An 18058-nucleotide genomic window follows, 5' to 3' on the forward strand; every position below is an offset into this window, starting at 1 on the left:
GTGTGTGTGTGTGTGTGTGTGTGTGTGTGTGTGTGTGTGTGTGTGTGTGTGTGTTTGTGTATGGGGGAGTATAAGTTCTCTACTATTTGTCACCTGAGTGGGTTCTGAAATCAACCACCATAGTCAAGATACTGAACAGTTACAACATACCACCAGAAGCCCTCATATTGTCCTTTTATCATCATATCCACACCCCCAACTATTCTTTTAAAAATGTAGTCAGCTCTGATGTGTAGGGAAATTTATTTAATTTTGCTTCTTCATTGTAGAACTTTAGGATTGGAAGTGACTTGGCCATCTGATTGGTTACTCAGCATGCAGTGATCTTAGAGGGATGGTGAAGAGGTTTATGATCCTCTGGCCTCCTTCAAACACATGTGAGCTTGAGCTCTGTCCCCACCCTTCACTCCAGACACCTTTGCCTCAGAAGTGTAAGTCTTAGGTTATCTCTCATTTTCTCTGGAAACCCTCATCTGACCCTCTAACTCCGGGTCAGATGCTTCTCCTCTGTGCCCTGATTATTCTCTGTATTTTCCTCATTGGAGTACTTTTCTCACATTATAATTGCTCATAGATAATCAATAAATGTTGGATAAGTACATGATGTCTGGATGGGTCCTTCCCCAGGTTCTGATGAGACTCTATCTGCCAGCTCTCCTTCCTCTCCTACTCTTTCAGTGATGTTTGATCCTGCTGCACTTTGCAGCATTTATACGGCAAGCCCTAGTTTATTTTGGCCGTGCAACTACTTGCCCAGTCCACAAACTCCAGGCTTCTACCTGCTGATGCTGTCACCAGGATAAATAACTCTCATCTTCTTAGCTCCTCACAAAAGGAGGAACTTTTCTCTTTTCCTTCTCCGTATCTACAGTTAATATGATGTTAATGACCTTTATAAGTATCTATGAGCCTAGCACTGTGCTACATGCTTGATATGTATTATTCTCTTTTAGTACAATGTATTAAGGCAGTTAAGGCAGAATGTGATGGAGTGTTACAACCTGTCCCTGGCACATAGTAGGCTCTAATATTTACTTGCAGAATTAACCACCCTCTCTGAAAGAGTGGAGCCCTGCTCAACTCCTACTCCCAAGTTGCTTAAAGCCTAATCCTAATGCTCTGGTTTATCTTTTTTCTCCTAGCTTATAGTCTTTCCTTGTGAGACAGATTCTTTCAGCCTTCCTTTGCCCTAGTCATTCTCCCATGAATACTTTTCAGCTGGCCACTGTCCCTCTTGATTTTGGAACTGATCTCAATATTCCAAATTTGATTTGATTGCCTGGAGCTCTGGAGAGGGTGTTTACTTCTGCAAGTAAATACGAGAGCATTCTGTGTGGCAGGGGCATGTTGTAGGCCTCCATCACGTTCTGCCGTCTTTATTCCTTTCTCCACATTGTCTACAATATTTGTGGGAGTACAGGTTTTGCTGCAGGTAACAAAGGCCGTCATAACAATGGCTTCAATAGATGGAAGCTTATCTCTTACTCATAAAGCCTGATCTGCAATGGCAGCTTTACTCTTTGGAATAACTAGGGTCTCAGGCCCCTTCTATCTGGCTGCTTTATGCTCCTAGGGTTTTGCACTCTTCTTCATTGCCTAAGATGACCAACTAACACTGTTATGTTCCAGCATACCTCTTCTCTCTAAGACATACCCTAGAAACTGCACTCACTGCCACTCACATCTCATTGGTCAGAACTTAGTCACATGGTCACAATTTGCTGAAGGGGAGCCTGGGAATGTAATCTTTTATTCTGGGAGTCCATGTGACCAGATAAAAAGTATTCCCAAGGAAGAAGGGGAAAACTGATATTAGTGTAACAAATAGCAGTCTCTGTCACATCCCTCTTTGTATTCCAGCTCCAAAAAAAGAAGTCCCAGTTTGGTACTCTATAGCGACTGTCCTCCCAGGCTTATGAAGTTCCATTTCAAGGAAATATGGCAAAGCAGAACCTCCTACTGTGGACAAGAGAAATTTCAGAATTTCGTGAAAGACAAGTTCAGAATCCTTGATGAGAAGGTCACACTAGTACAAATAGCTGTCATTGTTTACGACTTACTATTTATCTGCCATGCAGGTTTTAAATATTTAATATTAATTGTATTATTTAATGTTGAGAAGATTTCTAGGAGGCAAGTACTATTATTAATCCCCAATTTACAGATCAAATTTTCCAGAGAGATGAAGTCACTTTCCTAAGGTCACACGTAATGAAACTGCCACCTGTTTATGTTAGTATGCTGGTGGCCTGAGGTCATTGTCCCTTCACTCTGATGCCAGACAAATCAAGGATGCTCATTAACACTTTATGAAGTTCTCTCATGTTCCTCATAATAGTCAGACATTCCTAATTATAACCTGAGCAGGAAGAGTTGTTGTAAGTAGGTTATGAGCCCCAAGTTGACAGGACAGGTTCTACATCTTGCTGGCTGAGTATGAGCTTGGATCACAGAGAAATATTTGGTCACCACATTGGCACAAGCTGTTGTCCTTGTGTGCCATCTTGCCATCATCAGTGCTCCTTAGGGTATTTTCTTTTGCCTGAGGAAGCAGATGCACAGAAATATCACAGAGCTTACGACATGTGGTAGAGTTGGGATTTGCCTCCATGTGGGTCTGATGCCAAGCAGGAACTCTGAATTTGTCTTCTGCCTCGTGTTCATTGCTTTGGTGAGCATGAACCCTGCTTCCTTATGTTCTGGAGTCTCTCAATGTATCTTAGGACCTGGTACCAAGCCTCAGTTTGCTAGCTTTGTTGTACTTGGTTAGAGATTGTAGGCTCTGATTTAACACAGATGTTTCCAGGTCTTTATTGGGGATAGTCTTGCCTTTTATCATTTATTTTTTCCCTCTTAACAGTATCGCAGATGGTTTATATGTGTACATATTAACAATAGGGCACTCCATGAGGAATCCATGTGTCTGTGGTTAAACTTCTTTTTCACCCCCAAATCAGCATATGTAGACAACAGGAGGGGGGCCCTTGTAACCTGGATATTTCAGAATCACAAATATTTGGTGACTTGTGGGGTAGTGATAGGGGCTGCTTTAGAACTGAGAGGAGAGGGCACCTGTCTGAATGGGTAGCATTTGTAGTAGGATCTCCTGGAGAATGAGAAGGAATCAACCATGCAAAGAGCCAGGAAGAGCTTCCTAGTGGAAGGAATAGTAAAGGCAAATGCCCTGAGTGGGGAAGTGGGAAAGAGGCAAGAAATAAACTAGTATGTTTGAGCCTTGTATACTTTATATATATTTTGTAACTTTTTATTTTGTATTGGAGTGTAGCTGATTAACAATGTGATAATTTTAGGTAGGCAGAAAAGGACTCAGCCATACACATCTATGTGTCCATTCTCCCCCAGACTCCCCTCCCATTCAGAGCCTTGTATACTTTAGAGTTTGTTACCAAAGGGGAGTCAGAAGCTCATTGTCAGTGTTGCCTATCCCACCCCATCATGGAGAATCAATGGCTTATTTTTGGACAATCTTCAGTGATGCTGGGGCAAACACCTTCATGCTTGTCAGACCCTACCTTGCCTAGGTACCTTTGGAAGAGAGATCAACAACTTCCTAGATGAAGTGGTTTTTTTTTTTTTGGCTTCATTAACCTAACTTTTAGAAGTGGTTACACTGACAGTGTTCCTTCAGAAATCTTTTGAGATCTCCCAGGGGCTTTGAACATAAGAAAGCACTGATGTTTTTGATGTTAGCAGTGATTTATAAAAATATTTAGATCACTCTTTCCTCTTAAAACCCATTCAAGCACTTAAATGGTTGAAAATCAGATGATTACATCAGAACCTGAAACCTGGAATTTATAGAAAATTGGAGGGTACTCAAAGGGTATTCTGTTGGCAGAGGGGCTGAGCTGCTCTGGAAACAATGACAGATTCTTTGATTTACAGTGACTAGAGCCTCACAGATGTGCATCCACTGGCAGCAATCCATCCATCACTAACAGAACTAGCAGATTTGCACATGGTTCCAGTTTGGGCACTTGGGTCTTAATCTAGTGCTAATTCATCTATTCATGTTAAGGTTTGTAATATACTAAGAGGTTCTTTAAAGAAAGGAAAAGAACACAAGCTCAGTAATTAATTGTGGGAACTTAATAGTACATTCTGGACTTGTTTGGTATTTGCCCAGGCTTAGAAGAGATCCTTCTGATGTACTTCCAATAACAATAAAAATAATAGCTTGGAGAAATAAGCAGCAGACTGTTAGGTGGAGAACTGAAGTTCTTGGAAGAGCATTATCTTTTAATCACATTACTCTTCGGCATTGGCCATCAGTACACGCTATCAATGCCTTATTTTTAGTTTACAAAGCGCTTCCACAGGCATAATTTTACTCCCTTTTTACAACTGCCTTTGAGCTGAGTTTAATTATCTTGGTTTTATGGCTGAGGAGTCTGAGGCTCAAAAGGGGTAACTTGCCCAAGATCACAACATAGCTGGCAGGTGACAGAACCAGGACTCCAACCCAGATATTGTTGTATGTATAGTCAGAGTTCCTGAAAAATACAGTAGCTTTAAAATCTTAAAAAGCATTGGTGCCATCTGTAGGATAATAACTTAGGGATTTTTTCTCCTTGAATATTATTGTAAATACTTTCGGGAAATAACTGCAAATTCTATTTTATACTAACCCTAATAATGCATTCTATAACATCCTTGAGTCCAGAATTCTTCAGGACTATTTTTTTCCCCAAGCTTCAGTCTTTGCTATCACCTTGTGTTTGATTATACCATATTGAAGGCAGAGCCTGGACAATCATCAAGGATTTGTAGGTTGTTTAAGGGACTTTTTTTTTTTTTTAAAAGGAAGAAACATAGTTATGAATATAAATAAAAATTATTTTGCAAAGTAACCAAGGCTTTAGCCATGTTCATATCTGATCTATTTATTATAAGAAATTCTTCTGAAGATATATTTTGAATCTCTTGGACTAGATAATTGAAAGAAAGGTGGCAGTTATGTTACTTTTAACTATCCCTGCTTTAGGAGAAGGCAATAACAAAACATAATAGCAAATGAAAAAGAGGGCTCCCAGTTGAGATTATACTTGCAAAATTTTCTAGGCTTACATGAAAACTGCAAGTATAAGATGCAATCATGTTTAATGCAAGAACTAGGAGAACATAGACTTCAAACGCTGAAGCCTGACAGCCTCTGGCAAGGTGGTAAATAATATGAGGTTTTTTAGAGTAGTTTCTTGGGGGGATATAGCACACCAAATGTAGTACATCTAACACATGCAGAATTGTTGCTGGAGAAGAGATAGCAAAAATACTCTTGAGACAGCAAAGGATACCTAGGAAAGCTTATGCAGAGTTCCGGTAAGTGAGAACATAGGCTGTTGGGAGAGCTGCAGGTGGTTCCCTGGGGCTGGAACAAAGAGCCAGAGAATCCAGGATGAATGAGGGAACGTGGGAGATGAGACTGTAGAGGCAAGCGGCTCCCATCATTCAAGGCTTGTAAACCCTGTTACCTGAAGCACCTAAATGTTTTTTAGAAGTGGAGTGATAAGATGAAATTTGCATATTATTAATAACAACATCCCTCTGGAGGGAATCAAAGAGATTCAAGGCTGGTGGTAGGAAGATCAGTTACAGGAAATCAGGAGACTAGAGATGAAAGGGACCTGAACCAAGGTGCTAGCTAGTAGTGGGTACTTAGACAGGATGGATGGGTTTGGTGCCTGCCTGTGGGAACAGGGGCCGGGGGCAGGAGGAGACAAGGTGACTCTTAGATTTCTTTGTATCCGCTCTTTCTTACCTCATAACTTTCTATGCTATAAAGTCACAAGGGTACAAGGGCTTTTGTGGCCCATCAAGGCTTCCTTGGTTGCTCAGATAGTAAAGAATCTGCCTGCAATGTGGGAGACCTGGGTTCAATCCCTGGGTCAGGAAGATCCCCTGGAGAAGGGAATGGCAACCCACTCCAGTATTCTTGCCTGGAAAATTCCATGGACAAGGAGCCTGGTGGGCTTTAATCCGTGGGGTCACAAAGAGACACGACTGAGTGACTAACATACACACACACACACACACACACACACACACACACAGTGAGAGTTTTGTTTCTTAAACAGTTTGCTCCCAAATAACCCCTTATACCCTAAGTTGCTAATGTCCTTGGGACCTTTTTATTAAAAAAATCTTGCAGGCAAATGATTGTCTCTTTTTTACATGCCCATATCTCTTTGTCTGGGGACATTTAATTCTAATTCAGGAGGATCCCGTTGTTTTAAGTAGCTAACCAGAAGTATGGTGATTCAGCTTTTTTAATTGGAAGATGATAAACCTTGTAATGTATAAACCATATAAAGACTCAAAACACATTTATTTCCTTTAATGTAATAACGATGGTGGCAAGAATGACTATAATTAAAATTTTTTAAAAGTTATATATTTTTGGCTGTGCTGGGTCTTCATTGCTGCATGTGGAGTTTCTCTAGTTGCCGGGAGTGGGGACCACTGTCTAGCTGTGGCCTGTAGGTGCGTCTCACTTCGGTGGAGCACAGGCTCTCGGCATGCACGTTTCAGTGGTGGTGGTGTGTGGGCTCAGTAGTTGCAGCTCCTAGGCTGCAGGGCTCCGGCTCATTAGTTGTGGCCCATGGCCTCAGTTGTCCTGTGGCCCAGGGGATCTTCCCAGACCAGGGATTGAACAGATGTCCCTTGCATCACAAGGCATATTTTTAACCACTAGATCACCAGGGGAAGCCCTGTAATTAAAATTTGAGGGCTTGTTGTCTATGGTTTTAGATTCCCCATCGCCTGTATGCAGGTCAAGAGGCACCAGTTAGAACTGAACATGGAACAACAGACTGGTTCCAAATTGGGAATGGAGTACGTCAAGGCTGTATATTGTCATCCTGCTTATTTAACTTCTATGCAGAGTACATCATGTGAAATGCCACGCAGGATGAAGCACAAGCTGGAATCAAGATTGTTGGGAGAAATATCAATAACCTTAGATATGCAGATGACACCACCCTTATGTCAGGAAGCGAAAAGAAACTAAAGAGCCTCTTTATGAAGATGAAAGACAAGAGTGAAAAAGCTGGCTTAAAACTCAACATTCAGAAAACTAAGATCATGACATCCAGTCCCATCGCTTCATGGAAAATAGATGGGGAAACAATGGAAGCAGTGACAGACTTTATTTTCTTGGTTTTCCAAATCACTGCAGATGGTGACTGCAGCCATGAAATTAAAACACATTTACTCCTTGGAAGAAAAGCTATGACAAACTTAGACAGTGTATTAAAAAGCTACAGATGTTACTTTGCTGACAAAGGTCCATCTGGTCAAAGCTATGATTTTTCCAGTGGTCATGTATGGATGTGAGAGTTGAACCATAAAGAAAGCCGAGTGCTGAAGAATTGATGCTTTTGAACTATGGTGTTGGAGAAGACTCTTAAGAGTGAGTCCCTTGGACTACAAAGAGATCAAACCAGTCAATCCTAAAGGAAATCAGTCCTGAATATTCATTAGAAGGCTGTTGCTGCTGCTGCTAAGTCGCGTCAGTCGTGTCCAACTCTGTGCCACCCCATAGACTGCAGCCCACCAGGCTCCCCTGTCCCTGGTATTCTCTGAAGAACTGATGCTGAAATTGAAGCTCCAATACTTTGGCCACCTGATGCGAAGAGCCAACTATTAGAAAAGACACTGATGCTGGGAAAGATTGAAGGCAGAAGGAGAAGGGGATGACAGAGGATGTGATGGTTGGATGGCGTCACTGATTCAATGGACCTGAGTTTGAGCAAGCTCCAGGAGATGGTGATGGATAGGGAAGCCTGGCGTGTTGTAGTCCATGGGGTTGCAAAGAGTTGGACATGACTGAGCAACCGAACAACAACAACAATCACCTGCAAGACAAAACTCCGTGTCTTAAAAAGGCTCACAGCCTTTCAAGCTGCGATTCCTACCTCCTGCACTACTCCTTGCTCAGCACTCCCTGTGCAGTGTTGGTGGCTAGTTTATAGTTCAGAATTTTGTTTTGTTTTGCTTTTGGTTACACCTAGTGGCTTGTGGGATTTTAGTTCCCCAACTAGGGATTGAACCCAGGCCCTTGGCAGTAAGAGCACTGAGTCCTAACCTCTGGGTCTCCAGGTAATTCCCTTCAGTTCAGAATTTAAGGTCAAAGTCAACAATATGTAATGAGCCAGACACTATGGGAAATAACAGTGCCCAAGCAAACTATATACATTCTTTTATAGAGCTTCCTTTTTAGTAGGTGGGAGAAAAAAGTCAAGAGTACCATGAGGACAAATAAACTAAAATAAGAGGACTGGGGATGCCACTTTATATAGGGAGATCTGGAAAACTCTGAAAAAGCATTTAAGCAGAGACCTGTAGGAAGTGAGGAAGTAAGCCATGTGGATATCTGAGGGGACAGTGGGATAGTAAATGTCAAGGCCCTGAGGCAGGTATGTGTTGAATAGAAGAATGAATAGTTTGTCTACAGCAAAGAGACGGGGAAAGAGAGGTGTGAGATATAAGCCAGAGATGAGTACAGAGGTCAGCTCCTATAGAGACTTTAGGCCAGCGGTCCCCAACCTCTTTGGCACCAGGGACTGGTTTCTTGGATCACATTTTTTTTCCATGAACCAGTGGTGGGGGGGGTGGTTTCAGAATAGTTCAAGCACATTACGCTTGCTGCTGCTGCTGCTATGTCGCTTCAGTCGTGTCCGACTCTGTGCAACCCCATAGATGGCAGCCCACCAGGCTCTGCCATCCCTGGGATTCTCCAGGCAAGAACACTGGAGTGGGTTGCCATCTCCTTCTCCAATGCATGAAAGTGAAAAGTGAAAGTGAAGTCGCTTCTCGACCCCATGGACTGCAGCCTACCAGGCTCCTCCATCCATGGGATTTTCCAAGCAAGAGTACTGGAGTGGGGTGCCATTGCCTTCTCCGACATTACGCTTACTGTGCACTTTATTTCTGTTATTGTTATATTGTGACACTGTGGTGATGTGAGGTATGGGGAGTGGCTAGAAACACAGATGGATCTTCACTTGCTTGCCTGCTACTCATCTCTTGCTGTGTGTCCTTGTGTCCAGGACCCAGACTGCTCTGTGGCCCTACTTTAGGCCATAGTGAGAACTTTGCTTTTTACTCCAGGCAGGATGGGAATCCATTGGAAGATTTTAAGCAGAAGAGTAACACGACCCGCCTTATTTCTTAAAAGAACACATTTATTGCTCTTTATATACCAGACTACAGGGACGTAAGAGTGGAGGCAAAAGCACCAGTTAAGAGACTGTTGCCATAATTCAGGTGATAAATGGTGATCACTTAGATTCACGGCTGGTTGTACCACAGGTAGTGAGGAAAGGTGGGTTATATCTAAATGTGTGTATATAAAAATATATACGTTATATATTGTGACCTATAATGTGTATGATATATAAAAATACATGATTTTAAATTTCAAATATATATAAAGGTAGGAAGGGGAGACAACATAAGTAAAGAGTGGAAACCCATGTCCTTGTCACCTAACTTCAGCAATTATCTGCCCATGAACAGTCTCATTTCTTTTGTATCTACCTGCCCCTCTGGATTATTATGAAGTAAATCTCAACCATAATAATCAGTTCATCCAAGGTGTCTCTAAGATAGAAGGGCTTCTTTTAAAAATGTGATCACAATACTTCATGTTATCTAAAATATTATTAATTCCTTAATATTATAAAATATCTAGTCTGTTTAAAATTTTCCAGTTTTTAAAGTGAGGGTCTTATTTTTTTTTTCCTTTCTACAGTTTGCTTGAAGAAAGATCCATTTTAATATAATATTCATACATTGAAGTTGGTTGACATGTCTCTTAATTCTCTTTATTTTTCAAAGTTTTCTTTCCATCTGTTTTTTTGTCCCCTTGCATATGTATGTTGACATAAATCAGGTAATTTGCACTGTATGTTTTCCCCGAAGTCTGGATTTTGCTGACTGTATCAACGTGGTGGCACTTAATCCATTCCCATGTCCCCTATGTTCCCTGATACTTAGATGAAGAAGCTTGATGAGATTTAGATTCAGATTAGATTTTGTTTAATATTTCCATAGGGGTACGTAATACATGGTTGCTTCTGTTTTTGTGATCACTACCTTGTTACATTATGCTATCAGGACTTGCAAAGGGTAAATTTCATTCTTTTCATTCTTGCTTTGTTAGCTCGAAATACTTCCATGAAGAGAGAAATCCTTATCTTGAAGTATAGTTCATATAGCTAAGTCAGGAAAAAAGCGGATTCTTCTCTTTTGTGAAAGTGAAAGTGAAGTCGCTCAGCCATGCCCGACTCTTTGTGACCCCATGGACTGTAGCCTACCAGGCTTCTCGGTCCATGGGATTCTCCAGGCAAGAATATTGGAGTGGGTTACCATTTCCTTCTCCAGGGGATCTTCCCGACCCAGGGATCGAACCTGGGTCTCCCACATTGGGGGCAGACGCTTTAACCTCTAAGCCACTAGGGAAGCCATATTGGTTCCCTATCCTTCTCCAAAGGTGACTAATGAAGTTTTTCTCTCTTTTCTTTATTATCTTATTATAAACTCATGTTTGTAAACATATATTTACGTTTCAATCCATTGCAGTTATTATATTATTCTTACTGATGTTCAAATGGACCCATCCTTGGCCAGTGGGAGCCCCTTCAGTTGGCATCTGAGTCCTTTTCACACATCTCAATATTCATTTTCTCTTTCCTTGGTTTCTGGTATCACAAACTGGGCTCATCTTGTATATTTTCTGCCTCAGTCTTAGAATCAGGCACTTTTCAAAGGGCCCTAATTATTTTCAGCAGGGAGTATTGTGTCAAGTCTGTGTGTGATAGGTTCTCTTTGCTACTGGGTTGGTCTCTGTCTAGCTCTTTTCATTAGCCAGAGCTAGAAACAATTAAAAAATAGAATATAGCATGGATTCATAATGCTAATTTAAACTCAGATTCAGGGACATGGGTTTCTTTTTTAAACTTCATTTGATTAATTTTTAAATATCAGTACCTCTTATGTCTGTTTTTCCTTTTTTCCCATGCCCAAAACCCTGGTTCTCAATTATACAAATATAATTTCTTATTTGCTTTATGCCATAATAATAATCACAGAACAATAATACCAGCACTACCACCAAAACCAGTTTAAGGATGTAAAATTGTTGGGTTTTTTAAGTTTTTGGCAGGCGGGGGAGGGTTTGGATAGATTTCACTTTAAGATAATTACTTTGTGTTTTAAGGTTACTTTAATATGTGGTTCGGAGAAGGCAATGGCACCCCACTCCAGTACTCTTGCTTGGAAAATCCCATGGATGGAGGAGCCTGTTAGGCTGCAATCCATGGGGTTGCTAAGAGTCAGACACGACTGAGCGACTTCACTTTCACTTTTCACTTTCATGCATTGGAGAAGGAAATGGCAACCCACTCCAGTGTTCTTGCCTGGAGAATCCCAGGGATGGGGGAGCCTGGTGGGCTGCCATCTATGGGGTCGCACAGAGTCGGACACGACTGAAGTGACTTAGCATAGCATAGCATAATATGTGGTTATCTCATCAGTTTGGTACTTAGTTGGGTTAATTTGCTTCATTTTGCTTTCACTTTTTACGGGTTACTTTTATGTTTCCAATTACAAAGAATATTTACATAGTTTCAAATTCAAATCTATAAAATAAGTTGTATTAAAAAAAATTCAACTTCTATCCCTGCCCCCTATATCCTGTTTCCTGCCTCATAGGTGGCTTTGGGTTTATCTTTTCACTTTGTATATGTAAGTATATGTGTATGTAATAAAATATATCCACACTGCCAAGTCTCCTCCATTTTCTCTTAGATAAGTGGAAGCTCTGCACATGGTTTGGATTCTAGAAGAATTCGAAGGCAGCACAGTGAGTGTTTTCTGAAAGACTGAGTGTGAGATGTGAGAACAGGGTCAAGGTCAGTACCCTCATCAGCTGGGAATGAAATCATCTATCCAAGTGCGCCTGGCTAGCCTCACTCATCCTTGCGGATTCTGGTCAGCTCTCCTTGCCCTCAGGCGCTTCCCGCTGTTTCCAGTGGGATCCAGTGCATCGCACCATCTTTCCCTCCTGGTGTATACTGTTTTGTGTATGTTTGCCTGAGCAGCTTGAGGGCAGGGATTGTGGTTTCTTCTGTTTTCCTACCACCTGCCACAGAGCCTTTCACACAGTAGGAGCTTAGTAAATATATGAGTAGATGAGTAGGCCAGGGTTCTTTTATAGGAATTTGCCTCCGATCTTCAGAATAACCCCATAAAATAGATACTGTTATCCCATTTTACAGATGAAGTTACTGAGGTTCAGAAAGGTTTAAGCAGCTTATCCAAAGAAATAGCCAATAAATGGCTGAGCTAGAGTTTGGACCCAGGTCTGTCTGTCTGATGCCAAAGGAACACAGTCCCAACTGTGGTCTGTGTAATTTCATTCAGGAGATGGCTGTGGGAGACTGTCCACATTTGGCTTTTATTAACTCTGTGACCTCAGCAAGTGAGAGAGGCTCTATCTGTTTCCACACAAATAAAATATAGGATAGCGGTAATATCTCATAGAGTTGTAAAGCATTTAGAACAATGTCTGGTACAGAATAGGTTCTCAGATATTAGCCTACTTTAGTTACTGTTTGTTATTTTTAGTAGTGGAATACTAGAATCTTCTTACCACTGCTGTGTCCACAGCTCTGTGCTCTGCACTGCGTATTCAGTCTCATCTAACCCACCCAACTTGCCTTCCAGGAGCTTACAGTTGTCAAGGTAAGATGCAAATGTTTAAAGGTTACAAAGAAGGGCACCCTGGTAGAGATCAGTCCCTTTGAGATTAATGCCAAGGCAGAGAAAAAAGGACAGAAGTAGCTTGCAGCTGGCCAGCCTATTACATAACAGCCCACTCCAGGTCTTCCCGGACAGAAATAGAAAACGGAAGGCATGGTGGAGATAGGGATGTTTTTTGTTTGACCAGTGCTGTGAAGTAGGAAATGGCAACCCACTCCAGTATTCTTGCCTGGAAAATTCCACAGACAGAGGAGCCTGGTGGGCTTCAGTCCATGGGATTGCAAAGAGTCAGACATGACTGAGCAGTGCCCCTGCACCCCCCCTTCACCCCCCACAAGCTTTAGTGGCAGTTAAGACTTCAGTTCCCTGTCAAGTTTGGTGGGGTTCCTACCAGTGCCTTGTCTTATAGCAGTTTGCATAAATGACAGTTTAACACTCATGTTTTAGAGAGTCTGTGAATCATGGAGTCTCCTGTGTCTTGGAACCTAAGGGAGCAGCATTTTACAGAGGAAGTGGCTTTGCCTGTGGAGGGAAAGCCTCCTGCTTCAGGACATACTGGTGTTTGAAACTGAACTCCTTTGATTACTCTCATGGGTCAGATAATGCAGATTCCAGAAGGCCTGGACTCACGTGCGGAAGTGGGCTCAAACGTGTAGGTGTGTGGGGAGGAGAGCCACTGGTCGTACTCATGTGGTGCCCCCCACTGTCCTCAGTGAGTCCAGGCACCTGCTCTCGTGGGAGGCTCAGTGACAGTGGCTGCTAGGGGAAGAGTTGGGCATCTTGGTCCTAGGCAGTTCTGATGTCCGATTTATATTGGATGCGGTCATCTTGGGGCTTTTTCAGAGGTACATCCACCCATGCCCTGTTGGCGATTACACTGAGACCCCTGCTCTTCTCTCTAGTGGGAAATGAAGAATGTGATGATGAGAGGGCGTGAGGTTTAGAACCAGGCAGATCCGCTTCATGTTTCACCCTGCTGTTTGTTACATATGTGACCTCTGATGCCATTGCTGGGGACACTTGTACACATACTAGTGAACGGGAGGATTAAAATCTGAGCAGCTGCTGACCCTAAAGAGTGCCTCTGCTGGTAAAGGTGGGTGGGATTGGGCAGCATGAAGAGACCAATTTAGGAAAGAACATCTTTTTTAAATTGAAATATATTTAACATATAACATTATATAACTGTAAAGTGTACAACATGTTAATTAGATAATATGTTTCTATGCTGTCATATGATTGCCATTATAGCATTCATTAGCACCTCTATCACATCACATAATTATTATTTCTTTTTTTGTTGTTAAAATAATGAAGATATAGTATCTTAGCAGGTTTGACAATTATGTTGTTTGTGTTCACTCTTTTGTGCATTAGATCAGTTCAGTTGAGTCACTCAGTCGTGTCCAACTCTTTGCGACCCCATGAATCACAGCATGCCAGGCCTCCCTGTCCATCACCAACTCCCAGAGTCCACACTAGTGTGTCCTGAAGCAGGCAGCTTTCCCTGCTGCAGGTCAGGTGGTCTGGTATTCCCATCTCTTTCAGAATTTTCCATAGTTTATTGTGATCCACGCAGTCAAAGGCTTTGGCATAGTCAATAAAGCAGAAATAGATGTCCATTGAGTCAGTGATGCCATCTAACCATCTCATCCTTTGTCATCCCTTTCTCCTCCTGCCCTCAATCTTTCCCAGCCTCAGGGTCTTTTCAAATGAGTCAGCTCTTCTCATCAGGTGGTCAAAGTATTGGAGTTTCAGCTTCAACATCAGTCCCTCCAATGAACACCCAGGACTGATCTGCTTGGAGGATGGACTGGTTGGATCTCCTTGCAGTCCAAGGGACTCTCCAGAGTCTTCTCCAACACCACAGTTCAAAAGCATCAATTCTTCAGTGCTCAGCCTTCTTTATAGTCCAACTCTCACATCCATACATGACCACTGGAAAAACCATAGCCTTGACTAGACAGACCTTTGTTGGCAAAGTAATGTCTCTGCTTTTTAATATGCTATCTAGGTTGGTCATAACTTTCCTTCCAAGGAGTAAGTGTCTTTTAATTTCATGGCTGTAATCACCATCTGCAGTGATTTTGGAGCCCAGAAAAATAGTCAGCCACTGTGTCCACTGTTTCCCCATCTATTTGCCATGAAGTGATGGGACTGGATGCTGTGATCTTAGTTTTCTGAATGTTGAGCTTTAAGCCAACTTTTTCACTCTCCTCTTTCACTTTTATCAAGAGGCTCTTTAGTTCTTCTTCACTTTCTGCCATAAGGGTGATGTCATCTGCATATCTGAGGTTATTGATACTTCTCCTGGCAATCTTGATCCCAGCTTGTGCTTCTTCCAGCCCACTGTTTCTCATGATGTACTCTGTATATAAGTTAAATAAGCAGGTTGACAATATATAGCCTTGACATACTCCTTTTCCTATTTGTAACCAGTCTGTCCTTCCATGTCCAGTTCTAACTGTTGCTTCCTGACCTGCATACAGATTTCTCAAGAGGCAGGTCAGGTGGTCTGGTATTCCCATCTCTTTCAGAATTTTCCATAGTTTATTGTGATCCACACAGTCAAAGGCTTTGGCATAGTCAATAAAGCAGAAATAGATGTTTTTCTATAACACTCTTGCTTTTTCGATGATCTAGCAGATATTGGCAATTTGACCTCTGGTTCCTCTGCCTTTTCTAAAACCAGCTTGAACATCAGGAAGTTCACGGTTCACATATTGCTGAAGCCTGGCTTGGAGAATTTTGAGCATTACTTTACTAGCGTGTGAGATGAGTACAATTGTGCAGTAGTTTGAGCATTCTTTGATTGCTTTTCTTTGGGATTGAAATGAAAACTGACCTTTTCCAGTCCTGTGGCCACTGCTGAGTTTTCCACATTTGCTGGCATATTGAGTGCAGCACTTTCACAGCATCATCTTTCAGGATTTGAAGTAGCTCAACTGGAATTCCATCACCTCTACTAGCTTTGTTCATATTGGATCAGTAGGACTTATTTTCAGCTCATTGTAAGTTTGTACCCTTAAAATCTCAGTCCTGTCTCCCCACCCTCCAGACCCTGGTAACCACCATTTCACTCTCTTTTTTTACAAGTTTGGCTTTTTTACAGTCTGTATATAAAGAGCCTCTGAAGGCACTGCCCCCACCCCAGTGTGTGATCACTCACTCTGCACGAAGGACCACGAGCTGAGCTGGCCTCAGCTTTCCTCTCCTGCCTGCTAAAGACTCAGCATGTAGTTTTCATTCATTTGTGCCTTCCCAGCAAGTGATGTTTAGAGGTTTCCCCTCCTTAAAATCTGGTCCTAAGAATATCCTTAGATCATCTACAGAGCTGACATCACAGGACCTGGCTTCTCCGCTCCTACAATGCTTGCTGGTTTGAGTGTTTCCCTTTATGTTTTAAGCTTTTAACTAATATATAAAATGTCATGAGAAGAACATGGGCTTTGGAGGGAGACACATCTGGGGAAGAACCCTGGCTGTGTGACTGTATCTATGTCTTGGGTCCTCACTTTGCCCATCTGAAGAAGGGGGATGATAGAGCTAACTTGGCAACGTCGTTGTAAGGATTAAATGAGGTAATGGAGTCCCAGTTCCCAGCCATCAGAAGGTGAGTGATAAATGATAACCCCTGCCATTGTCACCATGCAGCACTGCAAAGCAATTTGCAGTTGGTGTAAGAGCGAAGTGGCGCTCTTGGTTTCTTGACAGATTTGATTCCATTAGATTCGGCGTCCTATCTTGAACTGTTTACCTTGGTAGGCCTCCTGCTGGGTGTTTCCTACAGACACAAATGAAGCACCATCTCTGTTCTCACTAAGCTTTTCTTGCACATTAATTTGTCTGTTTGCAGCTTCCAGCAAAAGCATTCCCACCTCCCTCCCAGTAACTCTAAATCACTCTGTTCTGTGGAAGGTTAGTTTGACCCTCAAGCCTTTTGGAATTTGAGGACCATTTACTTTATTCATCTTGTTTTCCACCCTCTGTAACACACTGTCTACATCCTCACAATTCCCTGAGGAAACAGCATGATATCCTGGTTCCAGAATGTTCTGTAGGCAAGCCTTAGACACATTACCCAGCATCTCAAGAGTTCCCTCCTTCCTTCTCTGTAGAGGAGAGTGTGATACCCATCTCAGTGTTGGGTGGGGATTCATGCCTGTAATCTTTGTCCCGAGAGCAGGTAGCCTCACACAGACTAGAGCGAAGGAAGTAGAAGAGACATGCTGGAATCTGCTATGTCAGATGCCAAGGAGAGGTAGAAGCTGCCTCGAGTGTAGGGAGGCTCTGAATGTACAGTGATTCGTCTGGTCATTTGTGGTTCCACTTCTGCAACCTGAGAAGAAAAGCCACACAACTCTTTCTTGTTCCCTTCTGCACCTCCAGGCTCCTTGTAAGAGTTGTTGAGTTGCTAGTTCGTGTCCAACTCTTTTCGGACACCATGGACTGTAGCCTGTCAAGCTCCTCTATCTATGGAATTTCCCAGACAAGAATACTGGAGTGGGTTGTCATTTCCTTCTCCAGAGTCTCTTCCTGACCCAAGGATCAAACCTGGGTCTCTTGCATTGGCAGGTGGATTCTTTACCACTGAGCCACCTGGCAAGCCCCGCTTATGATAGCAGATGATGATAAACATGGGATGATGATAATGACTACTTCTTATTGAGCTATGTGTGTGTGCATTCACAGTGATTGCAAAACAGAGACTCAAAGAGGGTACACAGCATGCTTAAGTGTGTAGAAGACAGGGAGGTGGCTGAAATGGTGGTGACGGTCCCTTCAAAGCATGACAGAATTGGGAGCTCTATGCCAGGGAAATAATCAACTGTCTGTCTCCTCAGCAACACCCGATGTTTGACTTTGCTATCATTGGTGCATTTCAGTTATCTTCATGTGCTTGAAGAAACAGGTCTCATAAAATTTGATCCAGCTGGCTGTGCTATGCCCAGAATTCAATTAAGTCCATGATTTCTAATTAATGGGCCCTCATGCTAAGATTGAGGTCATATCATTAATCTTGCTTTTATTTTAGAATTTCCACCGTCGTGATTTACAGTGCAGCCCCGCCAGTCTTGTCAGGATTATCGGTGCATAATTGAGCCTGAAAGACAGCCAGAGCAACTAGTTAATATGGGAGCCAGGGAGGGCCCCTTGCCTTTGCTTGGTAAGCCTGCCTCAGGCAGCATGGGGCCACATGTGAGGATTTTATCTGAGGACAGTTCTCCTGCATGTCTGATCTCTGCAGTTCAAATCCTCATACAATAAGAAAAAA

At 42.4% G+C, this 18058-nt stretch overlaps 1 protein-coding gene across 3 annotated transcripts in view; it reads left to right on the top strand.

Moving 5' to 3' along the window:
- DNAJC6 (DnaJ (Hsp40) homolog, subfamily C, member 6) overlaps nt 1-18058 on the top strand; it is a 177520-nt gene that overhangs the window by 80331 nt on the left and 79131 nt on the right. The window contains exon 1 of one of the 3 annotated variants that reach the window (XM_010850263.1): nt 11834-11884. The exons of the other annotated variants lie outside the window; for them this stretch is intronic. The gene's annotated coding sequence lies outside the window, so the exon portion shown is untranslated. Of the gene's footprint in view, nt 1-11833; nt 11885-18058 lie in introns of those variants that run through there. 3 annotated transcript variants of the gene reach the window in all.

The sequence above is a fragment of the Bison bison genome, unplaced genomic scaffold (assembly GCF_000754665.1).
Source record: "Bison bison bison isolate TAMUID 2011002044 unplaced genomic scaffold, Bison_UMD1.0 scf7180017864290, whole genome shotgun sequence".
In the NCBI taxonomy this organism is placed as follows: Eukaryota; Metazoa; Chordata; class Mammalia; order Artiodactyla; family Bovidae; genus Bison; species Bison bison.